This window comes from Pelobates fuscus, chromosome 2 (genome assembly GCF_036172605.1).
Source record: "Pelobates fuscus isolate aPelFus1 chromosome 2, aPelFus1.pri, whole genome shotgun sequence".
NCBI classification, from domain to species: Eukaryota; Metazoa; Chordata; class Amphibia; order Anura; family Pelobatidae; genus Pelobates; species Pelobates fuscus.
The window spans coordinates 121,455,293-121,474,379 of NC_086318.1; the positions used below are offsets into that span (position 1 = coordinate 121,455,293).

The 19,087-nt window shown below is 44.3% G+C and overlaps 2 protein-coding genes across 2 annotated transcripts in view; one reads left to right on the plus strand and one right to left on the minus strand.

Annotated features, from left to right (window-relative positions):
- Nucleotides 1–13,403, minus strand: part of PDCD10 (programmed cell death 10) — a 29,872-nt gene extending 16,469 nt beyond the window's left edge. Inside the window, exon 1 of the mRNA XM_063442614.1 lies at nucleotides 13,120–13,403. The gene's annotated coding sequence lies outside the window, so the exon portion shown is untranslated. The remainder of the gene's footprint in view (nucleotides 1–13,119) is intronic.
- A 106-nt stretch (nucleotides 13,404–13,509) lies between these two features.
- SERPINI1 (serpin family I member 1) overlaps nucleotides 13,510–19,087 on the plus strand; it is a 32,229-nt gene continuing 26,651 nt past the window's right edge. The window contains exon 1 of the mRNA XM_063442613.1: nucleotides 13,510–13,651. The gene's annotated coding sequence lies outside the window, so the exon portion shown is untranslated. The remainder of the gene's footprint in view (nucleotides 13,652–19,087) is intronic.

Genomic DNA, 19,087 nt, shown 5'->3' on the forward strand with positions numbered 1-19,087 from the left:
GTGAGCATTTATGCATATAGTACTACAGATATGTCCAGCATATGTTTTTGTTAATTTTAACCTGTGCATGCAGTTACTGTATTGCAGTGTGAAATATACTGGTTGCTCTGGGTGCCACATTGAGAGAATAGCTTATATGGCTTTAATGGAAACCCTAACTAGAACTCCTAAAAACAATTCCAATAAAAACAACAAGGTAAATATGTAGACGTGAGAAATTGCTCCAAAAGCTTCCATCAACTGGATGTGGCAAACAGATTAGAATAAGGACCACTTCAAAACAATGCTGGGACCAACAAAATAAAATTACAAGTCCAAATGTTCATCCTTTGAATTTCTTGGTGATTTGTTTTTCAATTACTTGCCCTTGTTCTGGCACACTTTATTCTGTGAATGGGGATGTGGCTGAGCAAGAAAATGTCAAATTTTATGTAAAATGGACGGTTTCCAGTTGAACTGAACCCCTCACCACCCCCACCAGGTGTTTCCTTTGGAGTTCATGAAGGCAGAAAAAAACCAAACAAACACACACACTATATACATATTCTATTTATATTTATTTTTGGGGTCTTATTGGTGAGAATTTTCACCCATTCCAATTCTGTACCATTAAAGGAACAGTTTAGGTACCATAACAATCCTTTCCCTTTTTCAAACCAGTTTTATGAATCGGTATTTACTAATTGGGTGAGAGCGACAACTCTCAGCCAATCAGCGGCACCTCTGCCGGGTTCTGCAAGATCCTTCTGGTTTCGAGATTTTTAGAAAAACGGCAGATATGTAGAGAGATTTGGCACAGGAATAAAGACTTTGGGGATAAACCATTTGAGAATGGTTTAACCCCTTAAGGTGAGCCAGCACCAGGGACTTCCTGGCAGCATAACTTAATTTTGATTAAGTTGTTACAGTGAGGAAAAAAAGTATTTGATCCCCTGCTGAATTTGAACGTTTGCCCACTGACATCAGTCTATAATTTTAAGGGTAGGTGTATTTTAACAGTGAGAGGCAGAACAAAAAAACAAAAAAACGCATGTCAAAAAAAGTTATACTGTAAATTGATTTGCATGTCAATGAGTGAAATAAGTATTTGACCCCTTCGACATAGTACTTGGTGGCAAAACCCTTGTTTGGAATATCAGGTAAGCCATTTCTTGTAGTTGGCCACATCTAAGGAGGGATTTTGTCCCACTCCTCTTTGCATATCCTCTCCAAGTTAATAAGGTTTTGAGGCTGACGTTTGGCAACTCAAACCTGCAGCTCACTCCACAGATTTTCTATGGGATTAAGGTCTGGAGACTGGCTAGGCCACTCCAGGACCTTAACATGGTTCTTTTCTAGAGTCACTCCTTCGTTGCCTTGGCTGTGTGTTCTGGGTCATTGTCATGCTGGAATACCCATCCACGACCCATTTCCAATGCCCTGGCTGAGGGAAGGATGTTCTTACCCAAGATTTGACTTTCATGGCTCCGTCCATTATCAATTTGATGCGGTGCAGTTGTCCTGTCCCCTTGGCAGAAAAACACCCCCAAAGCATAATGTTTCAACCTCCATGTTTGACAGTGGGGAATGAGTTCTTGGGGTCCTAGGCAAAATTCCTCCTCCTCCAAACATGTCGAGTTGATGCCAAAGAGCTCGATTTTGGTCTCATCTGACCACAACACCTTAACCCAGTTCTCCTCTGAATCATTCAGATGTTCATGGCAAACTTCAGACGGGCCAGTACATATGCTTTCTTGGGCAGGGGGACCTTGCAGGCGCTGCAGGATTTCAGTCCTTCATGGTGTAGTGTGTTACCAATTGTTTTCTTGGTGACTATGGTCCCAGCTGCCTTGAGAGCATTACCAAGATCGTCGCATGTAGTTCTGGGCTGATTCCTCACCATTCTCATGATCATTAAAACTCCACAAGTTGAGATCTTGCATGGAGCACCAGACCGAGGTAGACTGACCATTATTTTGTGTTTCTTTCATTTGCGAATAATCAAGCTAACTGTTGTCTTGCAGACCATTCCAGTCTTGTGTAGGTCTACAATCTTGTCCCTGACATCCTTGGACAGCTCTTTGGTCTTGGCCATGGTGGAGAGTTTGGAATTTGATTGATTGCTTCTGTAGACTTTTATACAGGTTATGAGCTGAGATTAGGAGCACTCTCTTTAATCACAGCTCCTTACCTGTATAAAAGAGACACCTGCAAGCCAGAAATCTTGCTAAATGATAGGGGATCAAATACTTATAAATTGATTTGCATGTCAATGAGTAAAATTAATAACTTTTTTGACATGCGTTTTTCTGGATTTCATTTTTGTTACTTTGTCTCTCACTGTTAAAATACACCTACCATTAAAATTATTAGACTGGTCATTTCTTTGTCAGTGGGCAAACGTTCAAAATCTGCAGGAGACCAAATAGTTTTTTCCCCCCTCACTGTATGGTGCCTGGAGTTTTCCTTTAAATGCACTTGCTGTAAGTTACATTGCACATTTTATATCACTATCAAAATTCAACCCAAGTTAATTTCATGCTCTGCCTGCTGGTCTTCAACTCCTGTTGCTTAAACTGCAAGGAAACCACATTATGATTTTATCTTAATGAAATACTCATTTTGAAAAGGTGATGACAGTGCAGTTTTAAATAAACACTCCCGTCCCCATTTCAAATTGAAGTTTTTATGGGATTGCCCAAAATGCCGTATTAACCAAAAAAGGTTTCCAACAACACTGCCCCTTCACTCTTCCTCTCAGCCGATGCAGTATTAGTAAGTAAAGATGGGTGGCATTAACTATTTCTCTCGATGGGTAGTTTGTAATTTGCTGAGAGTGTCCATTGACACCTTCCTAATACTAGAGCAACCAGGAAAAGAAAATGAGGGAGTTGTGGTATGAAGCGCCAGGAGACTAACTTTAGGGTTCAACTGTTGGAAAATAGTTTTAACCCCTGAATATTAGGGATCCACAGATATTGATTTTTTTTAGAGCCGATACCGATAATCTGTGAACTTTCAGGCCGATAACTTAAAAAAATTTAAAATATAAAGTGTGTGTGTGTGTATATATAATGAATGCAGAGTGTGTGTGTGTGTGTATATAATGAATGCAGAGTGTGTGTGTGTATATAATGAATGCAGAGTGTGTGTGTGTATATAATGAATGCAGAGTGTGTGTGTGTGTGTGTGTGTATATAATGAATGCAGAGTGTGTGTGTGTGTGTGTATATAATGAATGCAGAGTGTGTGTGTGTGTGTGTGTATAATGAATGCAGAGTGTGTGTGTGTGTGTGTGTGTGTGTGTGTATATAATGAATGCAGAGTGTGTGTGTGTGTGTGTGTATATAATGAATGCAGAGTGTGTGTGTATATAATGAATGCAGAGTGTGTGTGTGTGTGTGTGTATATAATGAATGCAGAGTGTGTGTGTGTATATAATGAATGCAGAGTGTATGTGTGTGTGTGTGTATATAATGAATGCAGAGTGTATGTGTGTGTGTGTGTGTGTGTGTGTATATAATGAATGCAGAGTGTATGTGTGTGTGTGTGTATATAATGAATGCAGAGTGTATGTGTGTGTGTGTGTATATAATGAATGCAGAGTGTGTGTGTGTATATAATGAATGCAGTGTGTGTGTGTGTGTATATAATGAATGCAGAGTGTGTGTGTGTGTATATAATGAATGCAGAGTGTGTGTGTGTGTATATAATGAATGCAGAGTGTGTGTGTGTGTATATAATGAATGCAGAGAGTGTGTGTGTGTATATAATGAATGCAGAGTGTGTGTGTGTGTGTGTGTGTGTGTGTATATAATGAATGCAGAGTGTGTGTGTGTATATAATGAATGCAGAGTGTGTGTGTATATAATGAATGCAGAGTGTGTGTGTGTGTGTGTATATAATGAATGCAGAGTGTGTGTGTGTATATAATGAATGCAGAGTGTGTGTGTGTATATAATGAATGCAGAGTGTGTGTGTGTGTATATAATGAATGCAGAGTGTGTGTGTGTGTATATAATGAATGCAGAGTGTGTGTGTGTGTATATAATGAATGCAGAGTGTGTGTGTGTGTATATAATGAATGCAGAGTGTGTGTGTGTGTATATAATGAATGCAGAGTGTGTGTGTGTGTATATAATGAATGCAGAGTGTGTGTGTGTGTATATAATGAATGCAGAGTGTGTGTGTGTGTGTGTATATAATGAATGCAGAGTGTGTGTGTGTGTGTGTATATAATGAATGCAGAGTGTGTGTGTGTGTGTGTATATAATGAATGCAGAGTGTGTGTGTGTGTGTGTATATAATGAATGCAGAGTGTGTGTGTGTGTGTATATAATGAATGCAGAGTGTGTGTGTGTATATAATGAATGCAGAGTGTGTGTGTGTGTGTGTGTGTGTATATAATGAATGCAGAGTGTGTGTGTGTATATATAATGCATGCAGAGTGTGTGTTTAGTGTGTGTATATAATGCATGCAGAGTGTGTGTGTAGTGTGTGTATATAATGAATGCAGAGTGTGAGCGTTAGTGCAGTGAGTGTTAGTGTAGGTATGTTAAAGGACCACTCTAGTGCCAGGAAAACATACTTGTTTTCCTGGCACTAGAGTGCCCTGAGGGTGCCCCAACGTACCTTTTTCCAGCGCTGGGCGGGGAGCTCTCTGCCTCCGATCCTCCTCCGTTCCACCCCGTCGGCTGAATGCGCACGCGCGGCAAGAGCTGCGCGCGCATTCAGCCGGTCGCATAGGAAAGCATTTACAATGCTTTCCTATGGATGCTTGCGTGCTCTCACTGTGATTTTCACAGTGAGAATCACGCAAGCGCCTCTAGCGGCTGTCAATGAGACAGCCACTAGATGATTAGGGGGAAGGCTTAACCCATTAATAAACATAGCAGTTTGTTTATAAAAAAAAATGGGTTAACCCTAGCTGGACCTGGCACCCAGACCACTTCATTAAGCTGAAGTGGTCTGGGTGCCTAGAGTGGTCCTTTAAGTGTGTAAAGTGGGGGGGGGGGGGGGGGGAGGAGCTTTTTACAAATTATTTAATTTTTTAAATTATGTTTGTTTTAGTCCCTTTCTTCTTCCCTGGCCAGGGAAGAGGGATATGACATTCCTTGGTGGTCCAGTGGCATGGACTGTGCAGAGGAGGCCCAGCACACTCTTACTTACCGTACCTTCCCAGCAGCTACCTTCAGCTCCCCTGTCTAACTCTTGCAGTCTGTGTGCCACGCAGAGCGTTGCCATAGTAACCCGTGGCAACGCTCTGACGGCCGTGGGACTCGCGAGAGTTAGACAGGAGAGCTGAAATGAGCTGCTGGGAAGGCAAGTAAGAGTGTGCTGGGCCCCCAGGACCCTGATAGCGGCCCTGGTCTGCATTATCGCTATCTTTATTGGCCAATACAGATATTGCTGAAAATACAGAATATCGGCCAGACCGATATATCGGTCGATCCCTACTGAAGATAAAACAGGGCAAGAAAACAGAGAATGTAATACAGCAATAAGCAAGGAATTTCTAAGAGGCTGTAAAATCATAAACACTCCTGTTACAAGAACCTGTATCACATGGCTATACATTTATAAGTTAGGGCTGTGGCAGGCATGTCAGTATTTATGAGACACTACATCTGGTGTGGTTTTACACTCAGAAAGGTATGGCGGCAGCACCACAATGTCAGTACTATGCAGGTATTAAAATGGCACTCAAAGCAACATAACTGCAGCTCATTATAGTAGCCATGCTACCAAGAAACTATGGGTGTCATCCCTTGTTTTTTTGGCAAACCATTTGGCAGTGTTTAGACAAAAACCATGAGACTCTCCCAAATAGCCAGATACCGGTCATTTGTAAACTGACTTAAGAAGGAATATACACTTCTGCAATATCAATTCCAGGCCAGAAAAAACGGATAAGCTAAGAACACAGGGAATTGCTTTCCATAGTGGGCAAGCCAAACTTGGATGATATAAAGAAAGATACTTATAAACTGAATCCCCATGCTTTAAATAGGGTTTCAAATCGTAAGTTCTATGCCATTAGCCAGACCTAAAATGCTACTTGCCACCGCAAGCCAAAGCATACACACTAGGGACACATTTTTAATTGCTAAGGCAACATTTTCACTCGCCAATGGCTAGTAGAAATTTTGAGGACAGCCGCATATGCTGCAACTTAGCATTGCTCAGAGACAAAAAGCAGCAAGACGGTCAGGATGCTGGAATGTGTTTTTTTTCAGGCATTTTCAAATGTTGACTTGATCACAAAAATCTATTCACAGCATGACTTTAAAGCAGTGGTTTCCAAACCAGTCCTCACTTCCTCCTACCGGTCCTGGATTTATGAATTACCCAGTTGTGTTTAAGATGCTTTTAGAAAAAAAAAATATATATATATATAAATAATAATAATAATAATAATAATAATAATAATAATAATAATAATAATACATACACACACACCTACCTTAAACAACTGGGTAATGCCTAAATCATAAACTGGTAAAGTGAGGCATGAGGACTGTTTTTTTTAACCACAGCTTTAAAGGAACACTTTAGCACTGGGAATAAAAGCTAGGGATCGACCGATACTGATTTTTTTAAAGCCGATACTTTACCGATATTCTGTACATTTACCGTATTCTTTTGGCAAATCTTTTTATTATTAAGTCATAAATGCACAAAATATACATGCCAGTCAGATTTGTTTTATCTTTTCAAGAATATTTGTGTGTGTGTGTGTGTGTGTGTGTGTAATGGATGCAGTGAGGGTATTTGATTAGTAAACGCAGTGTGGGTAGTGGATTCAGTGTGTGTTTGTGTGCAAATATGAGCGGTAGGAACTCCTCTCCTCTCCTCCCCACCCAATTCCCCTGTTCCTCCCCCTTCTCTTTAGTGGTGTACCCTCCCCCCCCACCCCAGTGTTCCTTTTCCCTTCCCTCCCCCAATGTTCCTCTCTCCCCCCTAGTGTTCTTCACCCCCCCCCCCTTCCCTAACCCCATATTCCTTACCAACCCCATCCACTGTCCCATTGTGTTCTCTCTCAGTGAGCACTTCCTTTCAGTCCAGCCGGGTAAAGGAAACATAAGTTCCTGTACCGTGGTGCGCTCTGCTCAGCTCGGCCACGCTACATAGAGTGCATGGCAGGAGGGAGCGTTGTGCGCCCACCTCCTGCCGGTCACTCAGATCTAGCACCCCACCCCAGCGCCGGTGAGCCCTAAGGTGTCCGCTTGTGCGCTGGCCCACTCATCGGTATTGCTGCTAGTTATCGACCTATACAGATACTTCCAAATAATCGGGTGATCCCCAATAAAAACCTGTATTTCTGACACTATATCGTTTTCTATTTTTTTTTTTCCTCCAGTGACAAGACTCCCTTGGCATTACTGGCCGAATTGCCTCCTGCATGATGATCTGGCACGCACGCCGATAGCCAATCCAATGCTCTTCATAGAGGAGCATTAGAGATTGATATACATGCACACCCAAATGCTTCTCATAGGAAAACATGGCAACAGGCGTAATGTGATTTTAGCCGTACAGCTGTAAAGTGCACGTGCACATGTGCTCTGAGCTGGCTAAATGGACCAAAGGTTTATATATGAGAACCCTTCTATTGGACACGCATCTGCTAATGTGACACCAGGAGGTGTGTGGGAAGTTTCAATTCAGGTAAGAACAACTTGCTTTCAAATTATTTTTACAGCGATCAGGAGAGGGGGACTTCAAGAATAATGTCCAATAAGGAATTAATTTTAAGTATTGGAGAAACCTTCTCATTACCACTTTTGCTTTTTGATGTGCAGTATTTCAGCTTAAAACACTCCACATCGAAAGCGGTTTGTATTTGAGTGCCGGGGGCTAGCTACACCCTCAGCACAAGTAACTTAGGCAGCCTGAGGATTTTTTTTTTTTATGCCCTCTCTCCTCCCTTGCTTCGCCAGTTCAGTGCGTCCACATGCACTCTGAGTCACTCAAATGGTCCAATCAAAGGCTTCGCTATGAGAAGCATTTTATTGGACCTCTACACGCCTCCCATAACATCACAAGGGCCGTACCTAGCAGCGCCAGGAGTTTCGCCCTACATTGGATTAGGTAAGCAAAACTTATTTCAAAAAGATTTTTCAGGGTTTTTTTTTTTTTTTTAGAAGGGAGCAGAGCTAAAAAATAATGCCATATAGGGCATTATTCAAAGAGTGGGGGGAAAAAAAAAAAGTGTTCGAGTAAACCTTTGATGAGTGGGTTTTTGTCTATAGATTATACCCCTGCAGTCTCACTGCTCAATTCTCAGCCATTTAGGAATTAAATCACTTTGTTTATGCAGCTCCCTTACCTACACAGTCACCCTACATATTTCCTGTAAAGAGAGAGACAATGTTTAAACTTCCTTTATTGCACAGTCTATTGAATTTACAATGTCTTGTCTCTTGCTCTTTTAATAACCTGCAGGAACTTCCTGTTTGTGATTAATTTACAAATAACAGAGCAGAGATAAAAACGTCTGAAATACACGTTCAGTCACAACTGATTCAAAATGAAACAATTTGTGTGTGTTAGCTATACGACTCATAACCAGGGGAGGTGAGGCTAAGGCTGCATAAACAGAAACAAAGGTGATTAAACAGGACACTATAGTCAGGGCCATCTTTAACGCGGGGCAAATGGGGCAGCTGTCCCGGGCCCAGTTACAAATGCCCTTTTAAAAGCGCAACCGGGACCCTTTTTTTCGGCAGCGTTGGGAGGAAGTAACGTCCGCGAGTCACTTCCTCCCACTAAGAAAAGGAGCCGCGTGGTAGACGGAGGAGACAGGGAGGAGGGGGGCTGTGCCGGGAGAGGCAGACCCCAACTCTCAACAGCCTCTGCACTGGACACCGGGAAACCACCCTCCAAGGTAGGAAGCTTGAGGGTGGGTTTAAAAGTGTAAATTTATGTCAGTATGTCTGTGTCTGTCTATTCTAATTATTTATTACTGGCTTTTATAAAGCACCAACATATTCTGCAGCGTTGGAATGTATGTCCATGCGTGTCAGCATGTCTGTCAGTGCATGTGCGTGTCAGTATGTCTTTCAGGGTGCGTGTCTGTCAGTATGTCTTTCAATGTATGTGTCTGTGTGTTCGTATATAATAAAATCTCCGGCACTCACTGATATGTTCAAAGCAGTTTTAATGGATCTGCAACGTTTCGACCTATACCCAGGTCTCTATCAAGCTTGATAAAGACCTGAGTACAGGTAGAAATGTTGCAGATCAAATAAAACTGTTTTGAACATATCACAGTGAGTGCCTGAGGTTTTTTTTTTCCTTCTTATACACAGACTATATGGGGTATGCTGACCCATGCTCAGTTTAGCACCCTGTGTGTGTTTTTGTGATTTTTTTAATACCTGTGTGTGTCAGTATGACTGTCAGTAAATGTGTGTTAGCACATCTGGCAGGGTGCAGGTCCAGGGGGCCCCAGCAAAAGGTTGCCCAGGTTCCAGGTCAATATTAACGACTGCCCTGACTATAGTCACCTGAACAACTACAACGTAATGGTTTCTGGGTTACATTGCTTTCTAGGGACACCTCCAGTTGAAATCACTCAAACGGCTGCAAGAGTTGCTTCTTGGGTCAGTGCTGAATGTATGCTCAGCATCTCCACGCTGAACTTGAGTCAATGCATCTCTATGATGAGATGCTGACTGGCACAGCGTAGCGTTTTGACGCGGATGCCCAATGCTTTTGTGTGTGTGTGTGTGGGGGGGCGGGGGGAATTACAGCTAGATCGTGTTTTTAAGGCTATAGGGTAAGGAATACACATTTGTATTTGTTGTTTTGGTGCTCATGTCCCTTTAATGAAGGTCTGAATAAATAATTTGGTTCTCTACACAACATATTTAATTTAAATTTTACTTTCCAATTCATTGGCAAGAGAAAAAGCAGTTAAAGGGATGCTGTAGGCACCAGACCACTTCAGCTCATTGCAATGTCCCTTAACCCTACAATGGTAATTATTGCAGTTTAAGAAAAACTGCAATAATTACCTCTGAAGATTAACTATAGAGGGACTTCCAGAATTGAAATGACAGTTGGTCCGTTATGTGCTGCTGGACGTCCTCACGCTCTGCATGAGGACTTGTTCCAGCGTCAGACTTTTTCCCATAGGAATGCATTGAATAATGCTTTCCTGTGGGGAAATCCTAATGTGAGCGCAGTCATTGCCGCGCGTGCGCATTAGGTCTACACCACCGGTGGAGAAGTGTGGGCGGAGCCTGACCCAGTGACGAGGGACATCGACACTGGTTTCAGATAAGTGACTGAAGGGGTTTTAACCTGTGCCCTATAGAACCCCTGTAAAATTACTGTATTTAACGGTAGCATACATTCTAACACATAAAATTCTGAAATACGTTCCAATATGCACACCTACATTCACAGATACACATTAAACCACAGAATACGAGAGGTGTGGTCAACACTGCAATGGGTTGGGCACACATCTGGCACTCAAAAGTTAAATTTGGTATTCTGCAGTCTCTTCTGACAAACAGGCTGCACAGAGTGGTATTGTGAGCCATGCTGGTATTATATGTGTTACCTCTAACTGATGTACTCCATCATCAACACTGCTAAAACAAGCAACAAGACCTGTCTCAGCTATCGAAACACATTAAGACAATCTACTCACATAAAACTTAAGGGTGCAGTAAGTGTAACAAATTTCTTGGCCCTTTTCTGTTTCGACGCGCAAGTTGTGACATAAAGACCTGTATTTGCCAAGCCATGAAACAGTTAATAAAAAAACTAATAAATGATTCAAAGAGTAATTATAAATACTATATCAGTATGCAAACTTACAAAACAAATTACATTTTCCAAGTGGAAGTTGAAATTACATTTAACAAGCACAAGAGTAATCCTTGAAGCCTACATCCATAATTTTGGTTTCTGGTTTTCAAATACTAACCTAAAGACAGTGTGCCTTGACTAGTAAAATGTACCGAGAGTACTGAAAACTAAACTGTTAACTTAGAACAGCAGAAATGCCAAAATGTTGGCTAAACTATAAGTACACTATATTGGCCACAAATGTAGCACTATGATTTTCAGACCAAAACAATGTATTTCCTATTAACACAAAGCCTGGTATGTTTACAATTTCTATCTGTAAACACAGAACATTGACAAGGCAACTCACTAAAGTTTGAATTATTGGGAAGTAAAATAAAATATTAAAGTATAATCCAAAATATCTAATTTAGCCAAAATTAATCAACCAAGAAAATTCAGTTTGAGTTCAACACAATATACAATGTTGCCATTAACCCTGAGAGTGCTGACACAAACTGCACTATTCCAATAGCTTTTGCCCCTTGTCACGGTCTACCCAGGAAATGCTGGGACATATATAGCCCTATATGTTCTCTAGATAGGAATGACCTAATGCCTCGTTTCCACTGAGCGGATCGGTTCGGTTCAGTTCGGTACGGTTCGCTATTTTGGGTGTTTCCATTATGAAAGTGGTCCATACAAGCGAACCGTACCAATCCATTCAGGGTCCTGCTTCAGATGTAGGGCCATAGGAAATGGAACGGTTCGGTTAGGGTGGAGCTACTATACAATCCATTGATTGGTGGACAGGAAGAGCATTTTTTCTAAACCCCGCATGGCCCTGAAGGTCTGACTTGCAGTGGAAACGCTCACCAGAATGGGCTGGTCCATTCTAAACCTTCCAAAGTGTACCAACCCGAACCGATCCGCTCAGTGGAAACGAGGCATAATAAAGCTGCTTAGATCTGCTCGGGTGAAGTAAAAGCATATAGAGAATGTTTTATTCACAAAAACTTCTCCCTTGTCAATCAGATAGTGATACATTAATTTATATTATTAATCACCTATTGTTATTCCCAGTCTTCTCCCCCCCCACCCCAAATCCATTCACAACTTCTATCACTGTGGTTTATGGTGGGCATACCATGTTCACAATATTGTAATCAATCCCAAGGTCCTATATATAAATCACAAAACAAAAACAGGAGAGGCTTGGCCGTGGTCTAGAGGCCCCCCTCCCCCCCCCCCCATTACACAGGTGGGCCGTGGTCTAGAGCCCCCCCCCCATTTACACAGGTGGGCCATGGTCTAGAGCCCCCCCCCATTACACAGGTGGGCCATGGTCTAGAGCCCCCCCCCCATTACACAGGTGGGCCATGGTCTAGAGCCCCCCCCCATTACACAGGTGGGCCATGGTCTAGAGCCCCCCCCCATTACACAGGTGGGCCATGGTCTAGAGCCCCCCCCATTACACAGGTGGGCCATGGTCTAGAGCCCCCCCCCATTACACAGGTGGGCCATGGTCTAGAGCCCCCCCCCATTACACAGGTGGGCCATGGTCTAGAGCCCCCCCCCCATTACACAGGTGTGCCATGGTCTAGAGCCCCCCATTACACAGGTGGGCCGTGGTCTAGAGCCCCCCCATTACACAGGTGGGCCGTGGTCTAGAGCCCCCCCATTACACAGGTGGGCCGTGGTCTAGAGCCCCCCCATTACACAGATGGGCCGTGGTCTAGAGCCCCCCCATTACACAGGTGGGCCGCGGTCTAGAGCCCCCCCCATTACACAGGTGGGCCGTGGTCTAGAGCCCCCCGTTACACAGGTGGGCCGTGGTCTAGAGCCCCCCCCCCCATTACACAGGTGGGCCGTGGTCTAGAGCCCCCCCATTACACAATTACACAGGTGGGCCTGGTCTAGAGCCCCCCCCCCATTACACAGGTGGGCCGTGGTCTAGAGCGCCCCCCCCCCCCCATTACACAGGTGGGCCGTGGTCTAGAGCCCCCCCATTACACAGGTGGGCCATGGTCTACATTCCCTGACATACAGGAATGGCCGTCCGATATCAGACTTGGCCGGTTCAGATAAAGCCTGGTACGGCCTAGGAGAGTGCAGGTGGGAGGCGGGCCGGGTGAGGTGACCGGTGGGAGGCGGGTTGGTTGGCCGGGTTGCCCGGTGGGAATGATTACGAGGACGGACAGGGTCCCGGATTATATTCCCCATTCAGTGACAGCTCCAGGCCGGGCCCCGGATTAGCATTACTCAGCACACAGTGCCCGGAGCCCAGACAGCCGGCTCCCCAGGGCTGACCCTCCCCCAGGCCGGGCCCCGGTTTACCTGTGATCCAGCGGACGCAGCGCTTCCCGGCCCCGATCTACAGCCACCCGCTCGGGAGTCCCAGGCACCGGAAGTCCGCTGTAGGAAGTGTCCACCGTCCTAAAGCAGAAACAGGCGTTGCCCGGAACCAGTCCGACGGGTTTACCTTTCGAGGGGCGGGGCTATGACACACCAACACACACTGTGCGAACAGTCACTGGGCTGATGGGAATGGAAGTCGCTCGCCCTACTCGGTGCGCTGGGCTTGACGCGACACGGAACTAACCTTCCCAGAATCCTTTGCGAACCCCGAGCCTGTCATAACAAACAGAACGCTTGTCAAATGGCGAGCAGGAGTGGCTCTGGGGAGCCGAAGTACGGGCCAATCGGAGAAGGTGTAAATTGGTAGCTGTGCGCTGATTGGCTGCCAGGATAGAACGTGCCTAGAGCCTGGGTTAGCCTGCTGGTGAAAAGAGAGGTTGAGCCTGCAGTCAGCTGAAGCAGGAGGAGCTGCAGTATCTCTGGAGCTGGAGCAGCGAGGTTTGGTCCTGAGGTAAGGCAGGAGATGCTCCCAGTATTCCCAATGCATGCCAGTGACTGGCTGGGATACACAGTGTGAGGGGTGGGCTGCCAGTCCTTCCCCAATAATGGCACCAGCACCATGTCTATATCAGGGTCATTATTGCTGCCTGGGTTAAACCTCTGGGTTTGTTTACAGTATTTTCATGCTGTCTCCATGGCTATTTCAAGGAGCTGAAAAATAAGAGCACACCTGATACCAGCATTGGCTTTTTTAATATTTTATTTTTTTTGTGGTTATTAAGGCTTCTCCTATTCCACCTGCTGTGATCTACATTTCTCTGTATATCTAAGGATGATGGGAATGTTGGTCCAAATGCTCATTGTCTTTACATGAGCACAATGGGGTTCAGCTTTGATAATCTAATATGAATGCTTTGTGTTAATGTTAATTTCTTGTGTAAGTTACTATGTATAGACTAGGCAATGGCCAAACTGTAGATTCCTCAGCTACTGTAGCACTACAACTCCCATGATGCTTTGCCACTTTTCAGGGTGGCAAAATATCATGGGAGTTGTAGTTCTTGCAACTGCTATGTAATTTCTGTTGTCCATTTCTGGTGTAGATATTACCAGACATGATGAAATGTTTACAGTTTCTGCCATACCTGTAAAACTGGTATTCTGTGTAAATGCTGTCTGTCATGGTGTCCAGTTACCACTTTCGATTTCTGGAGAAATTTGAGAAAACCTATTTACAAAGCTGAAAAGAGACATGTGTCTTTCAAGTTCAGTCCATCTCACATCTAGTAGTAAGCTGACTGTTTGTTTTCCTCAGTCATCTTGAAGGCAAGAGGTTGATATTTGAGTTAGCATGGCCTCTAGTTCAGATGGAAAGAGCAGAGATATCTTCTGTTTGTTCTACTCTGGAATTTTTGCATATAAAGGATAAACACATGCTGTCCTGGCTCTAGCCTTGGTATCAGTTCTTGCACAATCAATAACATATTTGCTAAATTGTGTAAACAATTTTGTTCTTTTACACTTGCGTTAAATGGATAGTAAAATCCTTTTACCAACGGAATCTTTTTAAATAAACATTAAAGTATGAGAGATTTACAAATCATTTGTGTGTGTGTGTGTGTGTATATAATGTATTTGGTTATTCAGAAATATTACATATTGGAAGGCCGCAATAGCTCAAACTAAAATTGCAACATTGTCCAGGTTATTCACGAAGTGAGTTGTCCTATATTTCACAGGGGTGCACTATTTTAAGGGCACAATAACTCTGCTGGACATATATTTGAGTTTGAAGATTTTTCCAATTACTTTGGCCGAAAATGTGTAATTCTTTGGAGAACACCTGACAATTACTGGTATTGTGAATAACCCTGCAAATGTTGCCTTATGCACCATTTCATCATCACTTACTGTTTGCTGCAGAAACTACAGAGGGAATGAGCAATGCTTACTGAGTAATACCGAAACTAACTTTTTTTTTTTTTATGTTATGCGTACTTTTATATTTGTAACTGAGCAAAATCCCCATTATCATTTATTTTCTTTAAAAATATTATGCCTGAACAATAAAAGGATGTGTTTTTTGTTTTTTAAATAAGTATATATATATACACACACTCTATGAGTGCACCTCTTTGCTTCAGTTAAGGACCAAACTTCTGGAATAAAAGGGAATCCTGACATGTCATGTGTCCTTAAAGCGGCACTGTCATGCCGAATCCCGTTTTTGTTTTTTTAACCCGCCTCCACTACATCCACTTGACCCCCTAGTCACCCCCAAATACCCCTAAGCCCCCCAGATTACCTATTTATTAATCTTTATTTTCTGCCCCGATCTTTTATTCAGGGCGCCGCCATCTTTTGTGTGGGTAGGTGAAGTCACTGTGGGACACGTCATCTGCCCACACTAGATAGCACTGAGATTCCCGCACATGCACAGTGAAACACCTGGACATGCGAACGGGAATTTCATTTATTCATTCATCAGACAGACGAATGAATGAATAGAAAAATCAGACGAACAAACACTGAATATCACTGCTCCCTGCCACTTCATAAGCCCCCCAGGCCCCCCCTCACTCTGTGGGGGTCAATATGACCCCCATAATAGTATAAGGGAGATTAAAATCTCCCCAATGCCCTTACTCGCTATACCGCATGTCCACTAAACAGTGAGCAGCCAGTGGCTGCTCACTGTAAAATAAAATCCCTACTATCCGGCCCCCACCCCTGCGCGGCTGGTGGGGGCCATAAATTACAATGGGGGGATGGGGACCTACTGTCCTCCCCGGCCCCCACCCCTTGAGCGGTGGGTGGGGGCCATAATGATAATGAAGGGGGGTGGGGGTGGACCTTCTGTCCTCCCCCCCCGCCCCCACCCCTGGGCGGCGGGTGGAGGCCCTAAATCAAATAACCCCCCCCCCTTCAAAGGTGACTAGGGGTCCCCAAGCCCCTAGTCACCCACCCCCCACCCAAATAAAAAAGCCCCTACCTACCCCCCTCACCCTAAAAAAAATAGTAAGGGGGGAATAAAATTACTACCCTGTAAATAAAATTAAACTTACCATTCAATGTCGTCTTTTTTCTGAAATCTTCATTTTTTTTCAGCCCCAAAAAAGGCCAAATAAAAATCCATTATACCCGTCGAACTTAAAATAAAATAAAAAAAACCTGACGAAAAAGAAAAAACACGAGCGCAAAAAAAAAAATCCATCTTCACCCATGGAGGGCTCTGCTTATAAAGCATTGCCCCGCCCTGCAATTAGGCTAAGAACACTCTGATTGGTGGGTTTAAGCCAATCAGAGTGCTCTTGTCATTTTACACAGATTGGGAAAATTCCAAAGAACTTTCCCACGCTGTGTAAAATGACAAAGAGCACTCTGATTGGCTTAAAGCTACCAATCAGAGTGTTCTTAGCCTAATTGCAGGGCGGGGCAAGGCTTTATAAGCCTTCCCCCGTCCTGCGGAGCTCAGTCTGCGCGGAGCCCTCCATGGGTGAAGATGGATTATTGTTTTTGATTTTATTTTAAGTTCTACTTGTATAATGGATTTTTATTTGGCCTTTTTGGGGCTGAAAAAATGAAGATTTCAGAAAAAAGACATTGAATGGTAAGTTTAATTTTATTTACAGGGTAGTAATTTTATTCCCCCCTCACTATTTTTTAGGGTGAGGGGGGGTAGGTAGGGGCTTTTTTTATTTGGGTGGGGGGTGGGTGACTAGGGGCTTGGGGACCCCTAGTCACCTTTGATGGAGGGGGGGTTAATTGTTTTAGGGCCCCCACCCGCCGCCCAGGGGTGGGGGCGGGGGGGAGGACAGTAGGAGTCTCCCCCCCCCCCCCATTATCATTATGGTCGCCGCCCAGGGGTGGGGGGCCGGAGAGGGGGAGGACAGTAGGTCGTCCCCCCCTCGTTATCTTTATGGCCCCCACCCGCCACGCAGGGGTGGGGGCCGGGGGGGAGGACAGTAGGTCCCCCCCCCCCCCCTTATCATTATGGCCCCCACCCGCCGCCCAGGGGTGGGGGCCGGAGAGGGGGAGGACAGTAGGTCCCCCCCCCTCGTTATCTTTATTGCCCCCACCTGCCACGCAGGAGTGGGGGCCGGGGGGGAAGACAGTAGGTTCCCCCCACCTGCCGCCTGTGGGGGGGGAGAAGAGTAGGTCCCCGTCCCCCCCATTATCATTATGGCCCCCACCAACCGCGGGGGGGGGGGGGGAAACAATAGGTCTCCCCCCTAATTTTACTTTAGGGCGGGGTGGGGGCCAATAGGTTTTTAGTTTATTTTTTTTACAGTGAGCAGCCATATTATTTACTAATACTAAGTAATCTTTACTTAGTATTAGTAAATTTAGGTCTTTCAGCCTTTTAGTAGATAACTCCCTAATACCGTGGGAATTAGGGAGTTATCTACTAAGCAGCTGCAAGATGCAGCCACAGCACGAATAGGATCGGAGTTTCATTCATTCGAATGAAATTGCGATCCGAACAAAGTGGCGAATTGCTTTCTAAAACAAACGAACATACGGTTCTCATTCAGTAAGAACGCAATTCGGCAGTTTCGGCTAAAATGACAGGAAGCATCGCGGGAACATAGAGGAAAGGTAAGGATCATGGGAAAATTGCTCTGACCAGCAGAAATGAAGCACACTTTGCTCCTTCGCTGGTCAGAGCTGGTCAAGCGGAGGAATCCTCCATAAGGCAAAGAGTCCCTACTTTGTCTTATGATTTTAAAGGAAACTATAGCAGACAGGAAGAAACGGAGAACAGATCCTGAGAGAGGGAGAGAAGAGGAAGAGATTGAGGAAAGGTAAGTTTGGCATGACAGTGCCGCTTTAAGGGGTTAAATATATACTTTTTATACATTTGGTAGCACCAAGGCTTTAACAACAAAAGGGGTGAGTGCCGAGCATTTATATGAGAGAGAGAGAGAGAGAGAGAGATAATCTCTATCTCAAAGCTTTACTTGCACATTTAAATAACTAGAGATTGTGGCAAACCTAGCCACTCAAGGTTGTACTGTTTAAGGTCTGAAGGTTGTCATAGAAAAGCTGCTTTGATTCAGTTAATTTATGTATTCGTGTATATCTGTAATAGAGAGCATTCGCATGCTAGTAGCCGAAAGCCGCTAGTATTCATATGGTAGTTACACGAACAGTGACTTTACACACTGTTCGTGAAACGAACAAAGTACCGAATGGGAGCCCACACACAGGGGGTCGTGTGGCTCCCATTAACCAATTGCACCCTTGTAGCAATTGGCGGCTAATTGATTTCCCCAGTGGCCGTCATTCGGCTACCGACCACGAGGCGGCGGCCATCTTGGATCCTCCTTTTGCCCAGCGGTGTCTGGTCGTCGAGTGCCTGGAACTAAAATCGGCTACTCGATGGCGCGAACATCGCTGTACTTCCAGGCCGTTCGTGAGCGGTCCTTCTGTATTTTGTTCTCAATTATGTATTCGGTACTTTTTAGATTAATGTATAATAAAGTGTGTTTCGTTCGGTTATTTATGCTGGGATCTGAGCGGTACTTTCACAAAGTGTGCTCTCAGACCCCAGCTATCTACCGAACGGTCATTCGGTATAATCGCACAAATAATGTTTAAAGTTATGGATTTGTGTGTAAAAAGCCGGTTCTGCTGCACGGAGGGATAATCCACTGAACAGGATATTCTAGTGGGAGTATCCCTCTCGTACAGCAGTGCATGGTGGGAGAAATGTCCTGTATATTCAGTTCCCCATGTAGTCCTCTACTGTATAACCCCTGTAAAGTAATTAAGGAAACCCCTTGCATGGGGAACCACTTAAATACTGGAGCTGTGAATAAAATCGTCAGTTAACTCCCAGAACTGTGTTTCGTCCGGTTACTGGGGGATTTGGGATATTGCCTTCATTTCCAGCGCTTCACCTGGATTACTTTCTGTACCAGCGGATATATTGGGATTTAATATT